Source organism: Vespa mandarinia, chromosome 5 (genome assembly GCF_050613455.1).
Source record: "Vespa mandarinia isolate Hongniang chromosome 5, ASM5061345v1, whole genome shotgun sequence".
Classification (NCBI taxonomy): Eukaryota; Metazoa; Arthropoda; class Insecta; order Hymenoptera; family Vespidae; genus Vespa; species Vespa mandarinia.
The window spans coordinates 4,065,001-4,077,500 of record NC_140814.1 but is presented as its reverse complement, the minus strand read 5'-3'; the positions used below and the strand labels follow the sequence as shown (position 1 = coordinate 4,077,500).

At 33.7% G+C, this 12,500-nt stretch overlaps 1 long non-coding RNA gene across 3 annotated transcripts in view; it reads right to left on the bottom strand.

Moving 5' to 3' along the window:
* LOC118441885 (uncharacterized) overlaps nt 1-12,500 on the bottom strand; it is a 118,094-nt gene that overhangs the window by 5,505 nt on the left and 100,089 nt on the right. Inside the window, exon 2 of one of the 3 annotated variants that reach the window (XR_014982159.1) lies at nt 5,206-5,409. The exons of the other annotated variants lie outside the window; for them this stretch is intronic. This is a non-coding gene — a long non-coding RNA (uncharacterized LOC118441885). The remainder of the gene's footprint in view (nt 1-5,205; nt 5,410-12,500) is intronic. 3 annotated transcript variants of the gene reach the window in all.

Below are 12,500 nucleotides of genomic sequence, written 5' to 3'. Positions count from 1 at the left end.
TTTTCCAAGGAAAATAAAAAAGAAAACGAAAAAAAAGAACAAACGATCTATCTCGTCTGACAGATTCTCTCTCTCATTCTTTCTTTCTCTCTCTCTCTCTCTCTCTCTCTCTCTCTCTCTCTCTCTCATTAATTTTTCGTAGATGTAGGATACACGAGAGATGTGATATGATATTCATCGTAATACTTGCTTTTTTCTTTTTCTTTTTTTTTTTTTACATTGCTCCGCATTACTCTTATGAGAATGCATACGATACGCTCTTCGCAATGCTATCCAAAGAAATCTTACAACAAATATTATGAAAAATAAATAAAGTCTCGAGAAAATTGTTTGTCAACATTGTTTGTAACGTGTCATTCAGCGTGTTAATCGAAAAATATTGAATGGAGTACGTGTTCGTTCGAACGGGTTGATAAAAAAAAGAAAAAAAATAAAAGATAAAAAAAAAGGAAAAAGAAAAAAAATACAAGTAGAAGTCGGAAGGAGAAAGCACGTGCTTAAAAGAGAAATAAAATAAAAGAAAATGAAAGAAAAAAAAAATAATAAATAAATAAAGCGAAATAAAATGAAATAAAAAAAAAAAAAAGAAAATAATGAAGAAAAAGAGACAACGAAAAATAAAATAAAAGAAAAAATGAAATAAATAAGAAATAACTAAATAAAAGAGAAAGAGAGAGAAAGAGAGAGAGAGAGAGAGAAGGCGAACGAAAGAAAAATAGTAAAAAAAAAAAGGAAGAAGAAGGAGAAGAGGAAGAGGAAGAGGAAGAAAAGAAAAAAAAAGAGAAAGCGCATGCTTAAAAAAGAAATAAATAAGGAAAAAAAATAAATAAGTAAATAAATAAAACAAAACAAAAGGAAACAAAAAAAAAATAAAAATTTAATGAAAGAAAAGAGGAGACAAAGAAATAATAAAGAAAAAGAAATAAAAGGAACAAAAAATAAATGAATAAAATAGAGAGAAAGAGCAAGAGAGAGAGAGAGAGAGAGAGAGAGAGAGAGAGAGAGAGAGAGAGAGAGAGAGAGAAAAGGTGAACGAAAGAAAAATAGTAAAAGATAGAAAAAGAAAAAGAAGAAGAAGACGAAGAAGAAAAGGAAAAAGAAAAGGAAAAGGAAAAGGAAAAAAGAAAAAGAAAAAGAAAAAGAAGAAAAATTGTCCCACAAGAGCCATGTTGAAAGGGTTGGTAGGAGTGATTGCAGTGACTTCGTCGTGGGGGTTAACGCGAAGCACCACAGATTTATCCCTACCACAAGTCATCCCTACAACCAACTCCATCCCTGATTCCACTTGAATGCCACCAAGGGGTTAGGGGGAAGGAGTAAAGGGAATGTTGGGAATGAGCGTATCCCTTGGGTTCACGTGTGCACCCTATACATACTTTGATACTGGTTTAGAGGTGGTAGCATTTTTCGTACGAGAATACACGAGTTACTTCATCTTTCGTTCTACGATGTAATTTCCTATCAGGTGTCTTAAATAATAGCGTGACTAATATTACGACATCTTGAACTCGTCCTCTATCTTATATAGATAGCATTTTTACATTTCTTATAATCTTTAAATGTAAAGTAGATCGAGAATGATAGTAGAATGGAGTGTAGTAAAATAAGATCTTTTTTTTTTATACGTAATCGAGATGTTTGCTATGACATAAATATAAAAATATATTTATATATATATATATATATATATATATATATATATATATATATGTATATTATACAATGTATTTTATATTTTGGATCAATCTGATATCTTTGCGATTTAAAAATTAGATAATAATTAAATTCTAGAGATTGAAATGTTGATATATAAGATAAATAATTGGTTATAATCTCAAATGAATCCATTCATTGTACATCACTTTGAGATTAGAAAATGATTAAATCTTAGATCAGGATGTATATTAAAATGGAATATAATTTTTATATTTGAACGAAATTTCTTTTTCTTTTTCTTTTTCTTTCTTCTCATGGATAACTTAAAAATTAGAAAATATATAAATTTAAATGAATTAAATTTAGAACGCGTATAAAAAATATAATTGTATTGTACCGAACTAATGGAAACTAATGTTAATTAATAAAATTTTTTAAAATTTTGAAAATATTTTGGATCAGAATTTATATTAAATATAATTATATTGTACGTAGACGAATCTTAAACTTTTTTCAAAATTATAAAAATTATCGAACGTTATATGAGGATGGAATAAAGATATAAAATGAATATGTGTGTGTGTGTGTGTGTGTGTACGTAAGAGAGAGAAAGAGAGAGAGAGAGAAAGAGAGAGAGAGAGAAAGAGAGAGAGAGAGAGATAAAAAGAGAAAAAGAGAGGGAGAAGTTATCTCTTAGTCGCAATTTCCTGGCTGCAAGATGCTCTGCCTACCGTCGTCTTTTCCCTAGGGAAAATAGAAACTAGAGAGAAGGCATGAAACCAGGCGGATGAGGAAGAAGAGACTCTATTTGCCTTGGGGATACATCCTCTCTTTCTCTCTCTCTTTCTCTTTCTCTCTCTCTCTCTCTCTCTCTCTCTCTCTCTTTCTCTTTCCTTCTTCCTCTTTTTCTCTTATTTCTCGATCTCTCGATTATAACGGTATTTAAAATAAACGAGTCTAATTTTCGTATCTTCCAGGTCCAGTAGATTTCCTTGGTTAATATTTGATTAGAAATTTCGTGACGCTTTAACTTAGACGGCATAAATTATAGTACCTTTTCCTAAGGATTTTCTTAGAATTTCGAAATTCGTTGGAACTTATCGTATTTCGTGTAACACCTGCTACAGCTCCGTTCCACGTGTATGTTTAATACGTACTATATATATATATATATATATATATATATATATATATATATATATATATATATATATACATGTTACGTACATTTTGTCTCATACTAAACAAAGAAACGAAGGAATATTTCCTATTATTTTTGTCATACCAATTACGAACGATCATCTTCCAATGTTTTAAGGTTTTGTTTATCATACGAGAAATGTTATATATGTATATCCTTGCCGTTTCGTATATTACATACGTAAGCATATTTACGTATAATTATATAAATATTTACATTTATAATTATATATATTTTACGTGATATATAAAACAATGAAAAGTATTTGTTATTGTCGAAAAAAATGTTTTACGAATCGATTGTAAGTTCGTGATCCTATTTTATTTGTATAATGAATGATGAGAAGAAAAAAGGGAAAAAAAAAGAAAAAAAAAAAAAGAAGAAATGAAAGAAAAATAATTCCACCGCCGAATAAAATATTTGATGGATCTAAAAGGAAGGAAGAAAGAGAGAGATAAGAATTAAATACTTACGTGAACGGATCTCGTTTTCTAAGAAGATCATAGAATATTTGAGAAGCCAAAAATTCCTCGTACTTTGTTACTTATCCATCCTCTAAAACTCTTCCATTTTCTCTACGTCTTCCGGAATAAGTCTCGTGTTCGGAAGGTTACACGAACGTTACCGAACGGGGTCGAGACGAGTATCGTTGTAGGTTTCTCTGTAATTAGAGAACTAGCAACGTAATCAGGTAGAGTCGAGGTATCTGCAGATTGCTGCACCCTCACTCCATTCCCTCTCTCTCTCTCTCTCTCTCTCTCTCTCTCTCTTTCTCTCTCTTTCTCTCTCTTTCTCTAGACCTTTTAAACCACTCATATTTTCTTTTAAATCATTCTTTTTTTTCTTTTAATTTCTATGTTATTATTTATCTTGCTAGAAAATAGAAATATACGATTTTCAATCATAGAAAAATTAAATACTATTAAACGACGATTTATAGGAATGACGATGATACGTTTTCACTCTCTTTCAAAGGAAAAAAAAAAAAAAAGAAGAAAAGAATAAAGAAATCTAAATTAGGACAACGCACTTTATGATCCTTCTATGCTTTTCTCTCTATTTTTCTCTCATTCACTCTTATGAAAATCTAAACGTGAGAACAGCGCTAATATTTTACTTCTCGACGAGATAACGTAACGAATGGTTAAGATAACCTCGAGTACTCGACGAAACATAAGTAAATACATAGTAAATCGTCTAGAGACGTGTAAACAATAAATGCTTATGACATCTAACAAGTCTCGAGGTATACTATTTTAAATTGAAGGGTAAGGTCATATATATATATATATATATATATATATATATATATATACATATATATATATGTAAGAAGCCTCGATTTTTTACACAACGTATAGGTCATCGGTTTATTAATGTTTACAATAGATAAAGTGTCCTTCTAGTATCTTTCTCTAAGAATGAACGATTTAATACGATTTTGATTTACATGATCTAGATTTTTATTATTCGACATTTAGTTAATTATTTATTCGACAAAATTATATATTCTATAATTTCATTAATTTCTTTTTCTGTTTTTTTTTTTTCTTTTCTTTTCTTTATAATTATCAATCCATCGTCGAGTAATTTTTGAATTAGTAATTAGAATTTTTCAGAATATTTATATTATAAATTTTAGAATTTAGCGTCATTGAAGTAAAAAAAAAAAAAAAAGGAAAAGAAAAAGAAATTCCTGCAAAATGCATATACGCCCGATATGACCTTTTTCTTCTTTTTTCCAAGATACAGCCGATAATTTCGATATTCGAAACGATTCTTTTGATAGGCCTATTTTTTCCCCTTCAAAATCGTTTTCGTAAATAACAATTTTGATGAATTATACGATCTTATAAAAATCTTTATAACGCTCTCTATTGTGTAAATATTTTCTTCTTATGTTTCTAAATCGGTTGGATTGCATCATGTCTCCTACATACATACATACATACATATATACATATACATACATACATACATACATACATACATACATACATATATACATACATACATAGATAGATATCTTGGAAACAAGCTCATATCGAGTATATTTTTGTACGAACGTTTTTTTCTTTTTCTTTTTTTTTTTTTTCTTATTTTAGTGCGATGAATCCGCCGGTGAAGTTTCATAACGTTCACGCGTTATGAAACACCACCAAACTGTATACATAGTGAGCACACTCCCGAAAAGAAGAAATGTCGTGCAAATTTGTTTCGTGCAAAAACAAAAAAATAAAGAAAAAAAGAAAAGGAAAGAAGATGAAAAAAAGGAGGAAAGAGGAAGGAGAGAAAAGAAAAGGAGAAAAAACAAAAAACAAAAATAAACGCGAAAGAAACGTCCTTACGTGTTAAGAAGGCGCGATCGATCGTTGGAGCTTTTCTAGCAAAGGGGTTAGTTTTAATCACGGCTCGCCTTTGAAAGAGCGACGACGATTACGTCGATGAAATCTGGTTCGCCTTTCGTTCGGCTTCTTCTTCTGCCGCATTGCTGGAGCAACTTGAACGAAGTAGACGATACCCTTCCATCTGACATAGTATTACGCCTTCATCTTTTAGAAAAAGGAAAAAGAAACAAAAAGTCAAAAAAGGAAAAAAAAAAAAAAAAAAAAAAAAAAAAAAGAAAGAAATAGAAAAAAATGAAAAAGAGAAAAGTTCCTTCTGGTTCAGTTGACTTTTAGCTGTCGGTCCGAGGACTCGAGATTTGAAAGAGTTTCTAAGAGAGTCGAAATGAATTAAAAAAAAAAAAAAAAGAAAGAAAAAAAACTGAGAGAGAGAGAGAGAGAGAGAGAGAGAGAGAAAGGGAAAAATGATTAATTGATACACCGAGATATGTACATATTATGATATAATGTAAATTGGAAGATTGATGTTCGATATGTTTCCAGTACTGTCGATAATGATAAATTGGATGACGGTAATCAGTGATTCGTTGGTTTCAAATTACGACGAAACAAATTCATTTTAACGCGATAAACAATCATTGTTTCTACATTCCGTTTCTACACGTAGATACGTATAACAAGATGCAAACCATTCCGTATACGTATTTTTATTTATCTATCTAGATATTTTCTATACAATATTTTCATTTCTTTATTTCCTTGTAAATTTGTATTGTAAATAATTGTAAATAAGAAAAATTAGCTAATAACGAAATAAAAAAAAACAAAAAAAAAATATATATATATATAAAACTTTGTCATACCTTTTCTTTCTTTCTTTCCCCATTCTTTTTCACTTTTTTTTTCTTTTTCTTTTTTTTCATTTTCTATCCACTATGTTTAACGAAATCGATTAATTTTTAAATGAAGCTTCAAGAAATAAAAGATGATGACCAGACAGTGAGAGAGAGAGAAACAAAGAGAGAGAGAGAAAGAGAGAGAGAGAGAGAGAGAGAGAGAGAGAGAGAGAGAGAGAGAGAGAGAGAGAGGAGCACCTAAATCCGGGTACAATATTTCGTAGTTTACTTTGAGCACAGATCTATTTTTATCGTAAAACGCGCCACCGTGTATATGCGAACGTACGGACCGAATTTCGCTCACGTACGTGTATGTACATACATATATACATACATATATACATATATATACAAATATATAATACGCAAGCGCGAGCAAGTACGAGAAGCTCTTACGTATATACGTAATATATATATATATATATATATATATATATATATATATATGTATGTGTGTGTGTATTCCACGTCGAAAGCAAGCTCCGAGGTAAAAGCTGGCGCAAGAGGAAAGTGCCGGCTGCAAGTGGAGGCTGTCCGGAAATGAACGATGGCACGGCTAGATATCTTTCCGGAGTTACTTCCGGGCGGACTTGCCCGCGGTCCTTGGATCAAGGACCTTGTGATTTATGAAGCCCGAAGAAAGGACACCAACGTTGAACGAAATCCACAAGCTTTTCCTTGTAATTTAAAGCACTGATTTCTACACCCCCATTTCTATTCTCCTCCTCCTACTCCTAATCCCGTCCCACTAATTTCACGTACTTATGTAAATGCACGTCGATTTCTTTTCGAATATATTATTAATTATTTATCGAATTAATTTGTACGAATAGAAATGACGAAGATCTATTAAAGGAGGATTAATTTAATCATCGTTCATCTATATTCTATTTATTCGTAGAATATAATAGAATTATGTTTATATTTATTATGTTTATCTATATATCTATTTGATTTTTTTTTCTTTTTTTTTTCATATATCTTTTCTTTTTTCATAAATGTCACAATTAATACGTCAGAATGATCGCTATGTTCTTTTTTTTTATAATTATCACAATGACTTGTCGATCGAACAAAAGAAATGAGAATTAATTTCGTTTATCGTCTCGATCGTCAATAAAAATGTTAGAATTAAAAAATAAAAAATCTATATATATATAATCATAGAAATCGCGATGTTTACCTTGAACGAACGATTCGTTCGTTCTTTCCTACTTCATATCTTTTTTTTTTTCTTTTTTTTTTTTCGAAACGATGTAGAATTCAAATGAATTAAATGGGAACGGCTGAATGATAGGGAGAAAAAAAGAAAACAAAAAAAAAAGAAAAGAAAAGAAAAGAAAAGAAAAGGAAAGAAAAAGAAAGGAAAAAATTCAGTAAAAATTTTCGCGGATGCGTGACCGTCCGCCGATTTATTTTAGAGAGCAACGAATACTCGTCTGGATTTTAATGGAAACGTACGAGTGGGCATCTCTTTTCGCAATTTCATCAAGGTACACCTATCCCGCGAGAAACGGGATGTGGATAACGATGGCGTTCGTGAGACTGTAGATTCACTTTACGAGAAGGTCACCATATTCCCATGGGGGTAAAGAAGGGAACTGGGTATCATCCCTGTAACGAGATTTTCGAAGAGCCCAACGAAACTTGGTAACGAGCGATTTTCACAGCTGGTTAAACCGCTACTGGGTGGTGTCTGTCCTCTCAATGCCCTCTCCCCCCGCTCCAATGGTTATACCACGTTGTCATATGGCTTTCTTTTCGTACCTATATATATATACATATATATGTATATATGTATGTATGTATGTATGTATGTATGTGTGTATGTATGTATGTATGTATGTATGTATGTATGTATATATGTATGTATGTATGAATGTATGTACGTATATATATTCGTTATTATAAGCAATAATAAATAACTCTATCTTGTTTTTTTAAACTTTTGTATTCGAGAAAAAAGAAGAAAGAAAAAAACAATTTAAAAAACGACAAAAAAATAAAATATATATATATATATATATATATGTTATTTTTTTTCTTTTTGGTATGACTATTACAACTGAGGTAATTATTAACGAATCGAACGAAAATGATACTTTGTTTTTTCTTTTTTTTTAAATCAGAATTCCTCAGTCAAATCGTTTGGCAATTATTTATCGGATAAATAATTATCCCAATGACGTTACACTGTAATAAAAAATTTCTTACTAATGAATTAATCCAATATGAAACTTACAAATCATACGCGTGAATATTTATGAAACTTTAGTACTTTTACCATTTTGATCTGATTTCTATGCACACGGTCACGCGTGCAGAAACGAGCGGATGTTTTCGAAAATGCGTGCAAACGGCACGTGCATATTTCTCTTGACACGTGAACGCACGAATGACGTCTCGTGGGATATCACCCAGATTTTAACGCGCAAACGTAATAAATATTCACGTATCTATATACGTACATACATATTCACATACACACGCACGTGCGCGTGGGCGCATGCACGTGCACACACACAGTAAGATACACGTATACGCGCGATATTATATATGTATGTATATATATATATATATATATATATATATATATATATATATATCTACATCGAAAAGAGAGCAAGCACACACGCTCCACTTCACATTCGTTAGACTTACGGACTAAAGAATGTCGAACTATATCTAAGCTTTTATCTAGACACCCACGTTCGATCTCGTGGGATCCAAGAACGAAGGAAGAAGAGTCAACGACCCTCCTAAAATAATGCGAGGAGGAATGGCTCCGGGGAGAAAGCTTTACTAGTGGTAGTGGAGGTGATGGGTGGTGATAGTGATGGTGATAGTGGTGGTGATGGTGGTGGTGATGCTACTGAGGATTACCGAATCGAAATTTCCCGTTCCTCTATCTCTCACAAATTCGTTGAGATTCGTGTTACGTTGAGAAATTCTGTCTTAATAAAAAAATTTTTCTAAAACGACCGATCCAAAAGAAGTGCCAGAGAGAGAGAGAGAGAGAGAGAGAGAGAGAGAGAGAGAGATAGTTACCTACGAAAGAAATAGTATATATGAATATAGTTGCGTTCTACATTAGGATATATATCATTGGAAGAGATCGGTCTATTCCATTATCCAAATATTCGTGGTGGACATTGTTGATAGAGGTTTTACAGGACTTATACGTACGCATAGATATATGTATGAAACGTGCAAGTATAAATCAACCAAGTGTACACGTCGTTCGTTCGTTCACATTCGTTCACATTCGTTCGTTCGTCCGTTCATACGAATTTGCACGATGACGCCTACGCGTTAGTGGCGATGTCGATGCCATCAGTGATGCTGGACAATGCTAGTAGTGGTTGGACGTATGTTTACCAAAACGCAGATCTCCCAGGAAAAGTAAAATGCAATTACCATCAGTGGACAGAGCGACGGGGACATTTCGGTCACGGCTGTTGCCACTCCCACGTAAAACATAATGCGCTGGCTATCATTACCGCTGCGTGACGCTCGAAAAAGGGGGATGCTGGGGTAAAAAGGGCACGCGAGAGAGAGAGAGAGAGAGAGAGAGAGAGAGAGAACGACGAAAATAGAGGAGAGAAATGAGAGCACGATAAAGAGAGAGAGAGAGAGAGAGAGAGAAGAGGGTGGATAGCGAGGGTGGACACACGCGTTTCCAGAAGCCTCGGGCGCCAATGGCAGTGCCATTGCCCTCGTCTGGAATGGACGTGACTCGTTATATCCCCTTTCCCCCACCACCACCTCTACTTCCATCTCCTCTTTCTATACTACTACCCTTCTCTCTGGCCAGCATCGCCATCGTATCTTCGCTTTTATCCCGTAACCAAGACATCGGAACGAGAATAATATTTTAGCTCGATCTTTATCCTAGAAGATAAACGATTCGATCGATCGATCGTTCGATCGCGAACAGTTCATAATCCGCATTTAGTTTACTTCTTAAATTCCAAACTTATAGATATCTTACGTCTTCTCTAATCGTAAATCGATCGTTTATAATTAATTCTAAGGTCTATTATAATTCTAATAAACGTAAAGATCGAACGAGAAAGATGAGGGATTATGTACTTATACGCTTCTTTCCTTTTCTTTTCTTTTCTTTTCTTTTCTTTTCTTTTCTTTTTTCTTTCTTTTTTCTTTTTTACCTTCCTTTCTTTCTTCTCTCTTTTCTTTTCCCTTTTTTTTTTTTTTTATAAAGTAAAACGTCTTTTCCAGCATGGAATATAAAATTGCAGGACGAGAACGTGCTTAGAAAGAGGGACAGAGAGAGAGAGAGAGAGAGAGTGAAAGAGAGACAGAGAGAGAGAGTGAGAGGGACAAAGAGAAAGAGAGATAAAAGAAATTGTGAAATCGTTATCGATAAAAATATCCTTGGGATGGAACGACTTCTTGGCATCGTTAAGAAAGGAAACCCGCTTAGGAACGACACCGAACGTATCCTAGTCGTTACTCCGACCTCGTTCGGTCGATTTTCGAGCCGCGAAATGCCGGTAAACCGATGACATCGATTATCACGCGCCGTTAGCAATTTCGTTCCCGCAAGTACGAAGCGAATTTTCGAACGCGAAAAGCCGGTAAAACCGTGACGCGTTACGCCCCTCCTTGTCCGCCCCCACCCTCCTCCTCCTCCTCTTCCTCCTCCTCCTCCTCCTATCTCTTTCTCTCTTTCTACCTACCTATCTCATCAAACTGCAAATTTATTCTCTCGCTTACGCGATTTCGACGAACAAAATTCGACGCTCGTATGAGGGCAAAGGGGTGGGGTGGGGAATGGTAGGGATCGGGATAGGAGCGGAGGTGAGAGGCGAGAGGTTATAGAATGGGACCAGGGGGGGAGGGGGATGGTTATAACGCAGGTTGTTCCTTCTTGAACAGAGATATAACGTACGTATATACATATAGCGATTAGTGATACACGAATATTTTTCCGACCGCGAAATTTTATGATACTTTTTTTTATATTCTATGTAAAAAGAGAAAAAGAGAAGAAAAGAAAGAGATGATAGAAGAAGGGAGAAAGAAAAAGATGGTAATTCGAAAAACGTCGTTCTTTCGTGTCGAGAACATTTTCGGCTTGTCTTTTTTTCTTCTTTTTTTCTGTTTTCCCTTTTTATTTTTTTTCTTTTTTTTCTTTTTTCCAGTATTTTCAGAATTTTCAGCAAACACGAAAGTTAATCTTTAAAAAGCATAAAATCGCCCAAAAAATTGTAACGTATAACTACCTACTACAGATGTTTTATTAATGTAACATATATCTATATATATCTATATATATATATGTAACTTTTTAGTTATTCATTTTCAAAAGTTTATACAGATATACATTATGACAATGTAGATTTTTTTCTATTTCTAGTGGAAATAAATCATACGTTAAAGGGATTAATGCCTTTTCTTTGGTTATTTTCTTTTTTATTTTTTCTTTTTTTTTTTCTTTTTTTTTGATCATCTTTGCATCCATCATCTTTCTCTCTCTCTCTCTCTCTCTCTCATTTAACGTGACATTTTATTCTTTGAGAAAAACGTCACGTTTCTTTAACATTAGAGAACGACAGATATATAATTTTTATTACGATACTTCTAATTTCCTGCCATCCCGTTCTAATTTCGCGGCCGACGTTACGACGATCAATATATGCTCGAAGCGTACACGTCGAATCGCTCGATGAGCCTTGCAGCGCATTCTAATTCCACTTCGATCATCCCTCCTATGAGTACCATCCCCCTTTTCCTCTCATACTCCCGTTTCTTCCTTCCTTCGCATCGGATTGCTATCTATGACTGTATGTTCGTGCGTGCGTGCTATCGTGCGTGCATCCGCGCTCGCGTGTATACGTGCACGCGTGTATGAACGCACGTGCATTTATAACTACTTAGTAGGTGGATCGGAGAATCGTTCGATGTATCGATATATCGATGAAACACGATGAAACGTTCGAGGTGAATCTCGAAATGCTTCTGCCCTTACATGAGTTTCTCTCTCTCTCTCTCTCTCTCTCTCTCTCTGTCTCTGTCTCTCTCTCTCTCTTCCTCTCTCTCTTTCTCTCGTTTGTCCCTTATCCTCCGTAACAAATGCTTTTTTCCACTGTCAGAATTTATGTCCCATTTTGATTTATCGGAATGCTTTCTTCATGTAAAGGAAAAGGAGAAGGAAAGAGAGAGAGAGAGAGAGAGAGAGAGAGAAAGAGAGTTTTGAGGATACGTAGCATTAGTTCTACAGAAAAGATGCGAGTTCTCAAAGTTTCTATGGAAAATGCTTGACTGTTGTGCAATGAGGGAAAGAGTATGTTTCAAAAAAAGCAAAAAAGAAAAGGAAAAAAGAAAGGAATAAAAAAAAAAAAAGGAAGAAAAGAAATACTTAGACCATCTGCATAGGCG